The sequence below is a fragment of the Uranotaenia lowii genome, chromosome 3 (genome assembly GCF_029784155.1).
Source record: "Uranotaenia lowii strain MFRU-FL chromosome 3, ASM2978415v1, whole genome shotgun sequence".
Taxonomy (NCBI): domain Eukaryota; kingdom Metazoa; phylum Arthropoda; class Insecta; order Diptera; family Culicidae; genus Uranotaenia; species Uranotaenia lowii.
In genome coordinates, this window is record NC_073693.1 from 148493005 (window position 1) to 148511300 (window position 18296).

General features: G+C 39.5%; 1 protein-coding gene across 9 annotated transcripts in view; it reads right to left on the bottom strand.

The window, feature by feature from the left end:
• Positions 1–9123, bottom strand: part of LOC129750787 (protein still life, isoform SIF type 1-like) — a 597153-nt gene extending 588030 nt beyond the window's left edge. For 6 of the 9 annotated variants that reach the window (XM_055745852.1, XM_055745850.1, XM_055745854.1 and 3 more), the window contains exon 1: positions 8659–9115. The gene's annotated coding sequence lies outside the window, so the exon portion shown is untranslated. Of the gene's footprint in view, positions 1–8578 lie in introns of all 9 variants that reach the window. The other 3 variants (XM_055745847.1, XM_055745846.1, XM_055745856.1) reach the window with 2 other exon arrangements.
• Between the last annotated feature and the right edge of the window lie 9173 nt (positions 9124–18296).

The window sequence follows — 18296 nt, forward strand, 5'->3', positions numbered from 1 at the left end:
TGGGAAACCCTGTATTTATTCCAAATTTTTCAAGACACTGAATACTTGTTTTCTAAGCATTAATTGAGGAATAAAAGTACTGGGTTACAAAAATTTTATCTTATACCATCATTCCATGATAACAACAACAATTTATTGCGTTGTTCAATGCCATAATAAGCCACTGCAGCTGAAATGTTCCCTAAAAAAATGTGATGAAAAATTGTCTCTGAAAATAATTATTATTCTTATATATCCTCTGATCATTTAGTTGTTCCATAATAAGTTTAAGTTAGACAAAGTTTAAAATAAATTTGAGACTTCTACATGAAATATTTAAATATTACGCATGAAATTCTATGCATATTTTGGAAGGGTGATATCAACTGCTAACGAATAGTATGGGAGAATGGGAATACTTGATCTCTTTTTCATTTCACAGTTTATGAGTGTCGGACAAAAATAATTCTAAAATTTTGTCTACTACGCATAATCCATTGTATACTTATAGGCGCAATTTTCTAATTTTAAGTTAAAATCACTTTTTTAAGTCCTTTTTATAAGGAAATTTTTGGATAAATATCAATCATTGGACAAATATATTAATAATTTCGTGCTTAGCAAATCTTTGTTGCTCATTATTTGTATCTATCCTCCGTAATCAACAATTTTACTTTGCATATTGAATAATGAACTACTGCAGTACAAAATTCATCAAACGATATGTGCTCGCCATTCCGTTCGTCCAAAATATTAGGTGTAGCAACTTGTTGCGTAATCCCATTTCCGTAGGAGAAAATACCGCAACAAGGAAGCTTAACCTGAAATGCAAAAAAAATCGTGCTGGACTTGATCAGTTTATACGTTTTGAAATGCACAAATATCTAAACAAAATATATATTTAAGTTAACCAATTTTGATGACACTAAATCTTTTGAAGAACGTTTTGTTTGAAGGCGTTCGCAAACAAATGTTGCCATTATAAAATCCTTCCACTCAAAATAAACTCATCATCCCGGAAAAGCGAGTTGTTCCCGGACGATTAGCCTGGCACTGGAAATCCGTTTCACATTAGCAGATATCTGTTGCTTGCACTAACGAGAAGGATGGAAAAAACCGGGTCGATTCATCGGCTACGAGCTCCACCTTAACTTTTGCTGCTTGCTTGCCTGCGTTCTGCTGTCACTGGCTCCGCAGATGGGAATTCCAGCTTCACACGAGATTTCACCGGAACTGGATAAACGTTCGAAAACACCACAGCACGATCCACCACAACACACAATCGTCAATCAACAGTTTGTAGAACACAATTCTAAACTAATCACCGAGATTAGAAACGCCGCGCCCCATCCGGATCGCTTAGAGAAATAACATTTTCCATGCATTATCCCAGCAGTAGTGGCACTTTGCTTCACAATCGTCAATTAGCGAAGGATACAACACAGCAGCAGAAGCAGCATCACGACCACCAACAACATCACCGTCATCATCAACATCATCATCATCATAATCAGGACCGAGGACCTGTCGGTTGTTATGTAATTCTCACCGGAAAAACTCTCTCAGAGTGAGACCGACGTCACTTTTTCATATTTTCTCTCCTATTCTCTCTGTTTCCCTCAGCCAGCACTGCCCGGTTTTACCAGTTTTCTCACAACACACGTGTAAGTATAACAAAAATGGCTCATCGAGATCCAGTTCTCGAGAAGAAACCGAAAAATACGGCGTGGTCCACGCGGATTCTGCTCTACCTTTGCCGCCCACCGCAAACCATCACGCCTCCGGGTGACACAAGAAGGATGCAGTGTCGACGAAGCAAAATCCTTTTGGTTCAACTTTTCTCAGCGAACGAAACTTTGTTGCTCCCACGATTTTTTTCCCATCGTCCTCCTATAAACACCAAAGCGAAATACATCCCTGAGATCATTTTGTGGTCGCATACGAAAACAGTTCTGGAGAGTTCGGGCTCATTTTCTCATACGTATGGCAGCGCCTTCAGTTTAAAACTTGAGCGAATCTCTGTATTATCGAAGAGTTCCCGGAGGTGTTTATTTGGTCGCTAGTGAATCTGTATGTGACAACTTCGTGTGTAAATGACTTCATATGTTAATCTCTGAATTAATCATTAATGGAAGCAACCTTATAACTTGGGACTAGATTCTGGAGTCGGAGCACTTAACTATGCCGAGGTAGATTATCCAAAATATTCCAATGACCAGGACCGTCCATCCAAGAGGGGGCTGCCGAATGGTAGATAATGTGCAACATAAGACCACATACACCCAACCTCCGGGTAGAGGTACCCCGACAGCGGAGGTACAGCTACTTGCCACAGTAGCTATCCAGGCAGTGGAAAGCTAGATGCACTTCAAGTGCCCACCACAAAACCAAGATGGTGCTGATCACCAACCTGATCTCGCCCCAAAAAATACCGTTGCAGTTGAACCGGGTGATATCGTGTTCAAACGCGCAATTATTCAAGTACCTATGGGTGATGTCGACTACGTGTGTAAAAGAGCGGCAATGACCATGACGGCACTCACACGGATGATGTCAAACTCCTCGACAATCCGCAGTAGCAAGGGGAGGATACTGTCAAGCGTGACCACGTCAATCTCGCGTTACGGAGAAGCGGCCTGGAGGCAGACCCTAGGAAGACAGTATAACCTACAAAGACTTCGCAGAGTTCATGGACAGCAGACACGGAGAGTTCAGCGACTTAAGATCCTACCAGTTATCAGTGGATATCGGACCATCTCATCCGAAGCCGCCTGCGTAGTGGTGGGCGTCATGCCCATCTCGGTTTTGCTAGAGGAGGATGTTACGACAATAAAGACACGCCTAACGTACGAAATGAGGACTCAATGTCCAACTGGCCGCTGCTGTGGGATAGCTCAGCGATCTTCTGATCCCGCACATCGGGTGCTGGATTGGAAGAAGACAATGTGAAGTGAACTTCCATATGACGCAATACCTTACTGGTCATGGATGCTTCATGAAGTACCACATCTGGTTTGGCTTCGCCATATTCCCCAGATTGTGATGACGAAGAGGAAACTCCCGAACATGTGGTTTTTGCCTGTCGGAGGTTTGCGGCGGTACGTACCAACATACTTGCCAACTGTGGGCACGATACGACAGTAGACAACGTGGTGCAGAGGATGTGTACGGACTCCAAAACTTGGCATGCGATCAGCGATGCGTTCACTCGGATCAGGACTGCAGAAGAGCTGGAGTCAACGGTAGTCCGCGAACGATATAGGATGACTCCATCGCCGGCGATAATCTGAGTAGTGTGCGATCGGTCCCTCGATCGAACGTACAAAGATAAGGCATATCCTCCTGCGTAGTGGAGGTCATGGGAAGCTGCGGGGATAAGACTTGACCTTCTCCGCAATATAAATCGTTGGAAAAGAGTTATTCCACGAGCGGTGAATACCCACGCGTAGAGTGGCTCTCGACGCCGGGTGAGCCATTCGTGTCGGAGAAGGATGACGTCTTCGTCGGGAATCATCCGAGTAGTTGCGTTAAGTCCCGCGCTTGTGCTGTGACAGGCGCGAGTCTAGCATAAGCTGCTCTCGATCGGCACTCGAACGGGCACAAAGGTGGCAAAATCCCAAACCTTTAGATAAGAGGTCAGGCTTCGAGTCATTAAAGGAGAGGTCAGGCCTCGAGTCTTCAGGAGGAGAGGTGTGCGTAGTCAACCCAGAGTCTTTGCGATAAGAGGTCGGGTCTCGAGTCGCAAGAGGTCTTCAGTCAACAAGAGGAGGGTCATAAGTGGTTTACTCGAGTCATTAGGAGGAGAGGTCAGATCTCGAGTCGCTAAAAGAGAGATCGGGCCTTGAGTCGTGCAGAAGAGAGGTATGTGTACGACAAACTAGAGTCGATGCGATTGATTGATTGTTGGATTTAAACTTAAAAACTCGTTTATCTCTGAAGAGTCGATGTGAGAGGGGGTCGAATTTCGAGTCGTAAGAGGAGAGGACAGGCCTCGAGACGCGAAGAGGAGACGTTTATGTGGGAATATCGAGTCATTGGAGTCGGTTTTCAAGTTGTTAGAGGAGAGTTCGGACATCGAGTCGTACGGAAGAGAGGTTTTGCTGAAAGTGGTCTCGTCTATGAATATTACGTTGGAGCGCACTAGCACGAATAGACCTCCCACTGTTGAAGCATAGTGTGTTATACAGTTTGAGGTGGGAACTAGGTCTGTGGCCCCAGGGCAAGTTCAGGAAGCAGGAGGTATACACGGAGTATATCATGAGTCTTCCCATTGTATCCATGGAACCAGAGTAGTAAACTAAGGGGACACGGTGACTCGCCGTGCCTTGAAAGACAATCCGTAAGCCGTGATTTACTACCTGTGGTTACATTTGGTTATTAATAAAAATATCACCTTTTATCTAACCAGAATCACCCCACCGTAGAAGAGAATTTTTGTAAAGTATATCTGATCCGATGTACTAAATTTCCTACTTTAGGTTGCAAAAGTTAAGTTTGACTTCTCGTGGTGAAGCCCAGGTTATGCATTATGAACTGAACACAAAACTAACCTCATGGTGTTAAGTGGGAAGAACTTAGCTATTTTTTTTTTAATTTAAATTATTAACTAAAGCACACACAACTACAACACGAATAAGAGGAACGCAGAGACTTGAGGCATTAGCTCTTATAAAGGATACAAAGGGAAAACGCAGACAAAAGTTATTGCGAGAAGAGGACTCCTGGCAAAAATAAATCGACACCGGACGAGGCATTGGAGTTGGTAAAGGATGAAGTCTCCATTGGGAATCATCCTAGTCGATACGTGAAGTCCCCTGCGTGTGTTGTGACAGGCACGAGTCCAGGAAAAGCCTGTTTGTTATAGTTGTTAATAAATGTTTGAAATATGACAAAAAACTATGCCATGGAGCACACTAAACAGTTCGAGTTTAAAACCAAGGGCTGTTGCCCTAGAGGAAGCTTAGTGAGTAGAAGGTATTCTGTTCGTTTCGGTGGTAGAGTGGTTAGCGTGGCAAGACGGTAATCGCTGATCAACTGGTCGCGAGGGTTGGATTCCCATCTCGGTACTGGGTGTTAAATGATAGTGTTAAGATTTCCACGTTTATTAAGTCTGTAAAGCCTTAATCTCAAGGGGGACGCCACACCGACGGGTAAAGAGGAAAGGGCCTCAAACCAAACCAAGTGGAGCCAAGACCTCAAGTCGTTAGAGGAGCGGTCATTGGTCTCTAGCAGTTGTCTCGAACAGAGGCGAAGCGCACGACAGTCGTGGTAACCAAGCGAGTTATGAACTATAGCTGCTCTCGATCTGGCACACGACGGACAAGGTGGCGAATCTCGAATCCTGGAGATAAAAGGTCGGGCTTCGAGTCGTTAGAGAAGAGGTCAGGCCTCGAACCTCCAGGCGGAGAGGTTTGTGTGGTCAATCCCGAGTCTTTACTATAGGGGGTCAAATCTCGAGTCGTAAGAGGAGGGACCAGAGGCTCTGTATCAACCAGAGGAGGGGTACAAGTGGTAACCTCGAGTCGTACGAGGAGAGGTCAGATCTCAAGTCGTTATAGGAGAGATCGGGCCTTGAATCGTGCAGACGAGAGGTAAACCTCGAGTCGATGCGAGGAGTGGTCGATTCTCAAGTCGTTAGAGGAGAGTTCAGGTGTCGAGTCGTAAGGATGAGAGGGGGTAACTCACAGAAGGCCTTCTTCAAACAAGAGCATTACCCGAAGCCCAAACATCAACGAGTGAAGGTCAAAGGATATGTCCTCACAACTTACGCGGATTTTTTTTCCGAAAGCTGCACCTGAAGCCAAAACTATTTGCGCTTGGTGAGAGTGTCACAAAACCAGATGTTGCAAACAAGCGAGTTGTTGTTGAAAGACCCGTTGTGAAGAGTGAGTTAAAGAAGATCTTAGATCTATCACATGGGTTAGACCAGTTGGAGCGTGATCTAGCGAAAGTGCGAAGCCGAAGGGATTGGAGGAGGGTTGCCACAAACCGATTTTTTTGGAGAATTTATATTCATTAAATTATGTCGTGATTATAACACTTCAGGGTGTAAGAAAAGATAGCAGGTTCAGCTACCAAGATATTCAAGTATCAACGCTATGGAGTGTTTTTCCATCCAGGAGGGAGTGGTACATTCGCAAGACGGATATTCGCTGGAATCTTGTAATCGTAAGACAGTCATAACAATTCCAGAGGAATGATGAAGTACCAAAGTTTTTGACAAGTCACTCTATGCTTAAGCTATAAACATGCAGGAAGTACAAATTGCTGTTCAGTATTTCAGTAAAAATGCTGTTCCAAGGTTACGGTGGGCATCTGTCTTATTGCCAGAAATTCGTCAAACTTTGCGCTAGCTGCCTATAAGCCAGAAGGTGCGTTCAAGGATACGAGAGATGGTACTTTCTGAATATTCGGTGACCCAAGATCGTCGACCAGAAAGTAGTCAGAAGAATTCGTTGTGCATCTTTTTTTTTAGAGTGGTGGTTTAAAAATGTCTTGACGAGGGATCATTCCCCTACCTGAACGAGCTTGGAGTTGCTGATATTGCTAATGAGACATGATCCCTGAGGCGCCCAATGCCGCAAACAACTTTACTGTAAGGTACCTTGACAAATCGAAAAATGTTTTTTAAGTTAGTTAACTTTGTTCAAAAATTTTACAAATCGAACAAACTGAGCCGATGTCCGCGAGTTCGAGCCCAAAGGTAAACATCGAACACAGTTGTACCGGATAAGTTTTTCAATAATGATCCGCCAACTGCAATGTTGATAAAGTCGCGAATGCCATAAAGATGGTAACACGACTATAATCGAAACAAAAAAAACAATTTGTCCTGTTTTTAACATGAAGAATAAAGAAACAGATCATTTATTCCAATATGTCAATTGACGAAGAATGATAATGATCTTCTTGTCGCCTTATTTTGAGAGCTAAACTCTCCATTTTTATTTGATAGCTAGTTTTCTAAAATATTACGTATGGGTTCAATAGATTCCTAGAATTGGAAAAGGTATATTTTCAATTTAAAGGCTCGTTTTGACAGCTAAGCATGTTCCGAGTTGCTATAATTTTTCAACAAGATCTGATGAAAACAAGAAATTGGATCAATTCTCACCATCCTCTCCTACCATCTACGTAGTATATGGTATAAAAAAAAACTTGTAAGAATCGTGCTTTAAAAAAATTTGCATCTTTTCTGTTGAAATGTATGAAGGGATATTTTTCAACATTATTAAAATGGGTATCACTCAAAAAAAGTTTTTCTTTTTGTGTTCACCTTAAAATTGATAGAATTTAATCATACATTCAAGTTTTAAAAAAATATATCGAAATTGAATAAGGCCGGAACAAATTTAAAATCCTTCTTTTGTCACTTGGAGATGAAACATCACAAGGGGGGTATAGTAAAAAATAATTTAAATTTTCAATAAATTGAAACAAATTGGACAACATCTTGCATACAATAAACTTACATACAACCTACATCGCACACCATCGAAAAATCGAGTTATTTTAGATATTTTGGATCGAAAATTTGGAAAAATGTCGATTTCCAAAGGTGATATTATTTTCATTCTCTACAGTTTGACTTTCACTCTTCCAATTGTTTGATTTATCGAAAAATTCATCATTATTTCTTTTCAATAAAATACGTTTAACATTATTTATTTTTCCCTTCTGGATTTTCGTAAAATATAGATAATTTCAAGAAAATTCATAGTGTTCTTTAAAATATATAGAAACCGTAAATTAACAAGATTCCCTATAAATAACTAATTTTCAAAATAACACAAAACCCCTGCAAAAGCAGTGTCGATAAGATTATAACATAAAAGAAATTTTAAGATAGCCTTGTATAAAGTTATCGTCGAAGTCGAATAAAAAAATGAGTTGTTCAGATTTTTTAATTCCAATTCGCTAACACTGCTTTGTAAAACATTTTTGTAATGATGATGGAAACATTTATTTTCTTCTTTAATCTTTTAAAAAAACACAGCGCTTTAGAAAACTTAAAACGCAATTTTTCAATTCGATATTCCGCTGGAATGTGATTACTTTTCAATATTTTCAATGGAGTCCTGAATGAATTTTTATGATGTCCCAGTTATAGTTACAAGGATCACAAATTAAAACCCGAAAAGGTGCCGCTCCTTGTTTTTGGAAAACATCTCCCCAACCGCAGCAACGATGATGACGGCGTCGCCGTGACGCCCAATTCTTCTTCTTCCGCAAGTTTTCCCCGTATTCTTTTCCACCCATTACACGCAACAACGAAGACGACAACAGGGAACTCGTTTGATGATGATGACGTCCTTCAGCAATGGCCAAAAAAAAACCCGCGCTTGGGAAAGCGTGACACGTGACGTCCGTTTCACTACCCTCGATGGCCCTCGGTTTATCTAGTGGTGATAACTCGATATTAAGCTGAAGATCCTAATCCTTTCCCCATTCCTCTCCGAAGCATAGCGGATTAGATTCGTTACCCCCTGCGAGTGTCCCCAAACAGTAAATCTCTCTCTTCTAGGCTGGCGGCCGGAAATTGAACCACCCAACTTTTTTCCGCCCTTTCGAGCATCAATATTTTCTGCCAAGGGCCCACCTTTTTTCGGAACCAAAGTTGCATTCAGGCTCCTTTTTTCCGGAGCCTTAAGCCCTGCAGAGGAAGTTCGGCATACATACACAGACACACGTACACTCTAGCTAGAGCTCAACTGCACTCGGATCCACCCAGATTTTCTTCCTTTTTTTCTTGCTCGGTTGCTTCACTGCTCCACACTTTGGACTGCACCAAATTGGCGGTGCCTCAATATTTGTAATTATTCTTCTTTGCTTCTCCTCTTCGGTTCCTCGGAATGGCTGAACCAATCGAGCCAAGCACCACTGCACTTTTGGCAAACACTTCCGTGGCGTCGAGCAACTGCTGCTGGATGCTATGCCGATTTCCCAATTCCCTTTCAGCACATATTTAGTTAGTGACGAGGAAAAAACTAGCGGAATCCGGAAAATCCAAAAGTCTCACCGGGCGACGAGACTGCCCTACGCCAAGGCAAGTTCGATTGACACAACAGACGACACCCAGCCGGATTGTTTTCTGCCAGCAATGCAATACCAGCCACCGAGTCCCTCCTAGATGTTTCAGGAAAAGAGGAACTACCAAACAACTATCCGGACAACCGTGTCGCACGTCTGGAGCACGCGAGCGCTTCGATGAGATTATTTATTTAGCTTCGATTCATCGGCAGACCAAGCCTGATTTCCCCTGGTTTTCCACGTTCGGGCACGCATCGGGAAGAATGACACAGGCAGAAGAACGCGAATCCGAACAGCACGTTGAGATCGTTGATGCTCCCAAAAACTTTTCCCTGAGCGTCTTTTCTCTCCCACATGCTCCTGCTGTCTGCTGCTCTAGCTAGATAGAGATGCTGGATCTCGGCGAATCTCGAAATCCTAGCAATACGCAAACAGCGGTGGATCCCGTTTCGGAAAAGATTCTCTCTGGTTCGAGCGAACGTCTCTTTTATGGTGTCGGTTCCTTGCTCCCCAAATCGGTTGTTGTCATAGATCAAGAACCGTGCACGTATCGCTGACTACTTCTGACTGCCACCGCAATGCCGCGGCCTTTACAATTTGTCGTTGTTATGAATAAAAACCTGAGGGAAATTGAGCGATGATTGGCAAGTTACGCGCTGTGTTGATTTCTTTTTAACTGACAAAGTGTTGCCTGTCGAATGCGTGAGCGTAGGGCGATTTCCGATGGAGACGCATCATCATTCGTCAGACGTGATACAATCTTCTGTTCTTCTCGAATCTTTGAGCGTTTAAAATTCATAAGTAGGGGAAAACTGTACAAGACGCACCAGTTAAGCATAATCGCTATTTACAGCGATACTCATCATCTATGAACCAAATTGAAAGTTCACGACGATTCAGGGATCACTTTTATATCTTTTCAAAAAGAAATAATATGTTAAATACACGATTTTGGTTATATTTTTGAGAAAATCTTAAACAGCCAGAAAACAAGCCGCGGGGTAGAACGCCAAAACTAGTGGACAGAACGCACCATACCGAATGGGTGGTGAGAAATGGAACAATGATTATACGGAATATAGTAATTGAAACATAAATTTTTTATCACATGTTCATTGTATTTTTGCAAACTTACCATACTTTGGCAAAAAATCAATTATTATTGCTTAATTTAACGAAAATTTTGCTTTTCAAAATACACTTTTTTATATCCTTATAGGTAAAACGCCTTCAGGTAGGCAACGAAATTCAATTTCTTGACTGATATCGCGGCAAACATGGCGGCAGATTATTTTTTCTAGTCAAATATTGGTGCACCTTTATAACTCAAACTAGGACGAAATTTGTTATAATTATGCATTGTCATCGTAATTTGGGAGTCAGCAAATAAAAAGAAACACATTTTGGTCTAACATTTGGATTTTCTCAAAAGTTAACAGCATTCAAAATTTGAGCCTAAAACACGTGGTTTTGCGGGCATTCTGCCCCAATTTTGATATGATAAGTTTTAGTTAAAATTTGTGGGAAGGTAGTGAAATATAATAAAATGTTAATAATCATTCGAAAGTGCATACGAGTGTTATAACGAAAAGCTGCAGTTCGATCAGATAGCGCAGACTGGTTTACCATAAAAGCTTATATGTTATTCATAAAAAATAACAAGTTTTAGGCAGAATCCATTAATCCTTTTGTTTCTAAGAATTAAAGTCGTTTTTGTGAACTTTTCATCTAAAAAATGATGAAAAAGCTCGTTTGCTACAGTAAAAATGGAGAAAATCACCATTCGGAGCCAAAGGTTAGTGTATTTTTGAGAAAGAATGGCATGGGCCATTTTACCTCGCTGGTGCGTCTTGTACAGTTCTCCCCTAGGTAGAACACTTCCTAGCTCCTCGTCACAAATAAAATTCCACTCATCGTAAAGGGGGAAGTGTTCCTAAATGCGCCAACGACCGTTTGACGAATTGGCTGACAAGACAACATATCTAATCAATGCAGGAAAAGGAAAAGATGCAGGAAAAGGAAAGAATTTTATGAATTTACCAACTAAAAAAAATATATTCATACAAGGGTTCGGTACCATTTGATGTAATATTTTGACATTTAAAAATTATATAAAAAGGAGCTCAAAACAAAAACTTAGGTGGTCTTGTTTTTGTTGAAAGCCTCTAGTGGTATTATTCTTATTTCGCACCCCTTTTTTCACATTTTTGGTCCTCAACGCCAATTGCTACGTCCAAAAAAAGTAAACTTATGCATGATTTATCCGTTAAACAATTCAGAACAAGCTGTAGAAGAATCATTCATATTTTAACAAGCAAAGCACATAGAGGTACTATTCTTATTTCGCTCACTGTATGTGCAAAAATAAGAAAATTGGAATAGAACTCTAATAAAACGTTTTTCATAACATTATGAAATGACCGATCTCGGTTTCAAGATGATTTGTTATTGATAACTTCAAAAAACTAGAAGTAAAATTTTTAAACATTTAAGAAAAAACTATCATAAATTATTGTGAATCTTAAAAGTACACAAACAAATGTTCTGAAGTCTTTTTAGAAATGTTTTACTTAGACATAACTTGAGTGAGTATACCAATTGTACGGGGAGATCATCCATCTTGAAAAGTAGGATAAACTTCAAAAAAGATTTTCATAAGATGGAAAAGGGAAGAGGTGGAAAAACGATTTTATCACATTTTCATATGTGATGAAAGAAATTAGAGAAACATGAACTATCAAAGAACGAAAGAACATAAGCCGTAAATATCATGAAAATTTCGAAAAAGATACAACGGCTCACCGACAGGACTTGAACCTGCAATCTCCGCTTCGGTACAACGGCGCGTTAGCCAATTCCACCACGGTGAACGTGATGGAACCGGCGAACACGAGCAATCGAGCTCTGCCGATCAACTGCTGGACCTTCTATCGAAACACCATGTATATCCCGCATGTGATCTTTCCCTCTATTGATCTCTCTTGTTTCTCTAACCCCACCCATCGACTCGGGATTTAAGCCGAACGAGCATTGCTCGTGTTCGCCGGTTCCATCACGTTCACCGTGGTGGAATTGGCTAACGCGCCGTTGTACCGAAGCGGAGATTGCAGGTTCAAGTCCTGTCGGTGAGCCGTTGTATCTTTTTCAAATTTTCATGATATTTACGGCTTATGTTCTTTCGTTCTTTGATAGTTCATGTTTCTCTAATTTCTTTCATCACATATGAAAATGTGATCATTTTCAGGTACAAAGATGTACCAAGCGATTTCATAACATCAGTATTGATTTCAACAGAGCAACACCTCCCTGTGTAACTGGTCTGCTCGGAACCTTGAGCGGCACTGATTGCTTCTTCATCTGACCGTAAGTTGCGGCAAACCCGAAGCAATCGACCATGTGCTCGTTCGGCTAAAATCCCGAGTCGATGGGTGGGGTTAGAGAAACAAGAGAGATCAATAGAGGGAAAGATCACATGCGGGATATACATGCAGGGATGTCAACCTTCCAGATTTTGTCTGGATCTTCCAGACTTTTTGACCTCCGGCCAGACTTTTTTTTTGGTATCCAGACTTCCAGATTTTAAGTATTTCTTCCAGACAATTCCAGACATTTTTTGATGGACAAAGTTTTTTTTTTTCAAAATTTTAATCTATTTTGGCATTATTGACTACTTTAACTGACTGAGGTGGAGCAGAGTTGTTCGAGCTCACTTCGCTCTTATCAACAGCCCGGTGGGTTTTGTTCCCACCGAATGGCTCTGACCAAGTTTGAATCATAATCGTCCGAAATCGGACGAAAACTGTCTAGAATTTGACATTACTCGGTCCGAACGTGCATACTGGGTGAATTTGGAATCATTTCGTCCCGAACTTATTTCATCACTGGGCCGTGTGACAAGGCATATTTAAATACAATGCGACCAGCCGGCGGCCAAGTGCCATTCTTTTCTTGGTGTTTCCGTGGCATGAAAACACGCGTTCTTGCGTCCCGTCCGCGGAAAGTGACTGGTTTTTCGGAAATTTTTGAGCAGTTTGAGACAGAGAAAGTGCGGTTTCGAAATGGTCAGGTTTGCTAGAATTTTTTCAATATGCCCGAGCTTATTTATTATTTCAATCTGAAACCTGAGACTGAAATGAAAAAACTGATATGATTTCTAAGTCAGAATACGAAAAACTCAGAAAAAATTGTTGAATGGGCATATTCCCCAACTCGAATCAGTTACTAGAAACGAAAACTCTGTAATCAATTTACATTTGTTTCTAGTATAAACATCACAAGTAGTTATTAAAAATTCATAATAATGTACCTACGTAACATTCCAAACTGGATCATCAACATACATCACAACTTATCATATTTTACGCCAGACACAAACGCTTCAAACTTTCCATATCAAATCAATACTATTTTTGTTAAAATTCAGCAGCTATGTTGTTATACATGTATTGTGAAATTGCAAAAGAAATTGAAAAACAGTTTTAGACGTTTCATAGCCATTGAAAAAGTAGACATTGACTAATTCAACGTCGCAATCTAGGCTCTGCTAAACTTGGCTGAGATTTCTCAAAATGGTGTTAGTTGTCTTTAACGAAAACTTTAATCTGAATAGTTATCTAAAAGTGAAATCAGAATATTGATATTCTGAATACATACACATTGAAACCTACGATGTCTTGTTTAAAATCGTACAGTGAGGGGCAAAATAAAGTGTCCAAGTTATTTTTTTTCAATTTCTTTTATTTTTCTGGTTAAATTTCAACGAAAACACATCTTAATCATTTTTAAAATATTGTTTATTATGTTCTTTTCAATTTTTGTTAATGTTTCGCTAAAAAAAAAGAAAGTTTTTCTGATAAATAAAAAACAGGTAATATTCCAAAAAAAACAGGGGCAAAATAAAGTGTCCAGATCAGTACAGCTTCAAATAATTTAAACTGAAGGCAAACAAGAACGATTTAATGATGGGTATGGCCTCCTTCATCCTTCAACACCTCGTGCAAGCGCTTCGGCACACTTTCAAGAAGGTTGTGCAAGTGTTGTGGGTCGAGTTCCTCCCACGCATGCTCCAGGGCATCAAAATAAGTATTTTTAATTTGTCACACCAGTCTTTTCAATCAGAGCATCGAGAATGGCCCACAGATTTTCGATGGGACTCAGATCAGGACTTTGTGGAGGCCATTCAAGGGGTTTGATGCGGCAGGAACGTGAAAATGACTTCATCAGATTGGCCGTATGCTTCGGATCGTTATTCTGCTGTAAAACGAAGCGCTCTTCGAGGCCCGTCTTGATGAGGGATACCTCGAGGTTTTCCCGCAGGATATTGCAATATGACTCAGCTGTCATGATTCCATCAATTTTTACCAAATTGCCTACCCCACCCCAAGAAAAGCACCCCCACACCATCACGTTACTTCCTCCGTGCTTGACTGTTCCTTGGATATGGTGGTCTTGGAGCTCCTCACCCGACTTGCGCCACATATGATCCCTCTTCTTCCGGTTGAATAGCTCAAATTTGGATTTCTCGGCCCACAACAATGTTTTCCACTGAATCAAAGCAATCGGAAGATTCCCTTTAATTCAACCACGGTAAATGAAAAGTTCAGATACCGGTTTTTCGATAGCAACTTACTATCTTCTTCAGTAAGCGTTTTCGATTGATATCGAGCACGGAGCAACGGAGGAAGTAACGTGATGGTGTCGGGGTTCTTTTCTTGGGGTGGGGTGGGCAATTTGGTAAAAATTGACGGAATCATGACAGCTGAGTCATATTCCAATATCCTGCGGGAAAACCTCGAGGTATCCCTCATCAAGACGGGCCTCGAAGAGCGCTTCGTTTTACAGCAGAATAACGATCCGAAGCATACGGCCAATCTGATGAAGTCATTTTCACGTTCCTGCCGCATCAAACCCCTTGAATGGCCTCCACAAAGTCCTGATCTGAGTCCCATCGAAAATCTGTGGGCCATTCTCGATGCTCTGATTGATAAGACTGGTGTGACAAATTAAAAATACTTATTTTGATGCCCTGGAGCTTGCGTGCGAGGAACTCGACCCACAACACTTGCACAACCTTGTTGAAAGTGTGCCAAAGCGCTTGCAGGAGGTGTTGAAGGATGAAGAAGGCCATACCCATTATTAAATCATTCTTGTTTGCCTTCAGTTCAAATTATTTGAAGCTGTACTGATCTGGACACTTTATTTTGCCCCTGTTTTTTTTTGGAATATTAACTGTTTTTTATTTATCAGAAAAACTTTCTTTTTTTTTCAGCGAAACATTAACAAAAATTGAAAAGAACATAATAAACAATATTTTAAAAATGATTAAGATTTGTTTTCGTTGAATTTTAACCAGAAAAATAAAAGAAATTGAAAAAAAATAACTTGGACACTTTATTTTGCCCCTCACTGTATGTACTCAAGTTATGTTATTTAATGTTACAAAAATTATCTCAACAAGCCTCGTTGGACAAATGCTGGAGACGAAGATTTAAATAATTTTTTTTTTTTTTTTTTTTTTTTTGTAGCGGCCCACCACACTCCCCCACACCAAAAGGCTCAATTGAGCCCCCTGGTAATGGACGCTACTGTTCTCAGCATGTCTGGCAGCAATGAATAATAAAAGTTAACGCGAGCAAATTTTAATCATGCTGAGAACACAAAATTGTTTAATGTCGTGCGAGGAAATGTATTATTTAACTAAATTGACAACAATATGAATCTCAATGGAAAATAATTTCCTTTGAAGAGATTCATTATACTATATTTACTATTACACTAATTATATTTACTAATTTTATCAAGTTATGTTCAATAATTTAATAAGATAAAAATACAAACTACAATTTTTTAAAGAATAATAATATTAGAAATTAACGCTACAAATATGCAAAAGGTAAGCAAAACAAAGACTGGTTGATGATCGACTGTTTTAATGGTTCAATTTTTCTTTCAAAAGCTGTATCACTTTGGTTTTGAACATGGAACGATTGGTTATGTTTTTAATATCAGTTGGTAAGGTGTTGTATTTAGTAGGTCCAATAAACGAAATTCTTTTTTGCCCTAATGATGTTGTGGATCGGCTTCGTTGCAAGAAATCTGACTGGCGAGTGTTATGAGTTCGCAACCCCGTAGTAAAATGGAGGTTTTGAATATTTTCAGTTGAGTGTAGATTATCATAGATATATATAACAGTTTGCAAATCACAGAGTTCAGATATTGGAAGAACGTTATGCGTTCTTAAAGAGTATAGCTGAAAGGTAGGGAATAACAAAGGGAGTTTTAAGATGTTTTTCAAGCATCTATTCTGGAGCGTTTGAAGTTTCTGTAAGTGAGACAAAGAAGCTCTTCCCCATATCATAACAAGGTAGTTCAAATGAGAGTGAATAAACGCAAAATAAAATTTAAAGAGAACATGTTGGGGAACAAAATTTCTCAGTTTCCAAAGAACACCGCAAAGAGGAGTAATTTTTTTTTCCAGGTGTTCAATTTGACGATTCCATGAAAGAGTTTCATCTAAGTAAATTCCTAAGTATTTGAAACAACTAACTCTCTCAATCGTATTACCATTCATAGCTGGGTCATTAGTACGAGGCAGTTTTTTATGTGAAGAACGAAACAACATGTATTTGGTTTTTGTATAATTAAGTGAAAGTAGGTTTGAATTGAAATATTTTGAAAGCAGTTTTAGGTCGTCTTCAATGTGCTGAATTATAATATCAGGTGAAGTTTCTGAATAAAAAATTGCTGTATCATCGGCAAATAAACGTGCTGTGCCTTTAAGTTGAAGGTTACATAAATCATTTACATATAAGAGGAAAAGTAATGGCCCGATATTACTCCCTTGTGGTACACCGATATCAATATTTCTTAATTCGCTTCTTGTATTTTCAATAGCCACAAACTGCTTGCGATCTTCTAGGTAGCTACGAAGGATATTATTTGCTGTTCCTCTTATCCCGTATTTATGCAATTTGGACAATAATATGTCATGATTTAGAGTGTCGAAAGCTTTTTTGAGATCCAAAAACAATGCCCCAACAACATTTTTTGACTCTATTTTACATATGATAGATTCCACTAATTCTGAGATGGCAATTTGAGTGCTCGAGCCTGATCTAAATCCATATTGCAGTTTATAGAGTATATTGTTCTGATTTAGAAAGTCTACAATCCTATTAACAAGAAGCTTCTCGAACACTTTACTAAAAACGCTTAAGGTCGAGATAGGACGATAGTTATTGACGTCAAGCGAATCGCCAGCCTTAAAAACAGGGATAACTTTCGCAATTTTTAGACAGTTCGGGAAAACTCCTGACTCTAATATTTGGTTAAAATATTGTGTGAGTATGTACGAGAATGTTTCATGGTTGTTTTTTAGGACATTAACAGGGAAGCCATCTGGTCCAATTTGCTTTTTATATTTACAGTGTTTTTCGGTAATCTATAACTTCCGGTCAAAATGCCCTAGAATCCACTGCATGGTTCGCATTCAAGTTATTTTATACACAAATTAATTCACGCTGTGAAAATATACTTCAAAAGTCGTGCTTAAAATATCTTTAACTTTTACAATTTCTCCTCCGAGGAAAAATTCTAAATCCATTTTTTAACCTGAATTTTTTGCATTACTTGATAGAAAGGTTTTAACAATGAAAAAAGGTTTTTCAATATTACCAATCTAGATATGACTGTATGCAATCAGAAAGGAACAAAATCTTTAACTTTATTTTTTTTTGCAATTTGGATCCCGATAACTTTTAATTTATAATAACAATAATAACAATTTATAACAATGAATCTGCGATTTGAAATAACAATTTCTAAATGAACCTGGATTCCGGAATGTAAATTTCTAAACAGATGGTTTATATTCTGAACTTTTAATTTTTGATATAACGTATTATTTTAAAATTTTAGTATTGAAATAAGCTTCTCAACACCTGGGTAGGGAGGATAGAAATTCGCTGCATCATTTTTCATAGCCAAACATTGAGATAGTGGTTGATGTGTTTCGATTTCAAGGATTTGTGATGTCCATTACCAACCAAATGCATTCTTATTTTTGAGAAATCATTTATTTTGGCAGAAATTAACCCAATAACTGGATAGATCTGTTGAAACTTTGCATTTTGGAACCGACAAAAGCTCAACGTGATATCATTTTTCAATATTTTCTAAAAGGAATGATAAAGCTTAATACAATAACCCAAAGAAAATAAAAGAATCAATGTTTGCACTGGTCGGTGAAATCATCAGAAAAATTTGATGTTCGGGCGTTTTTTTCGTTT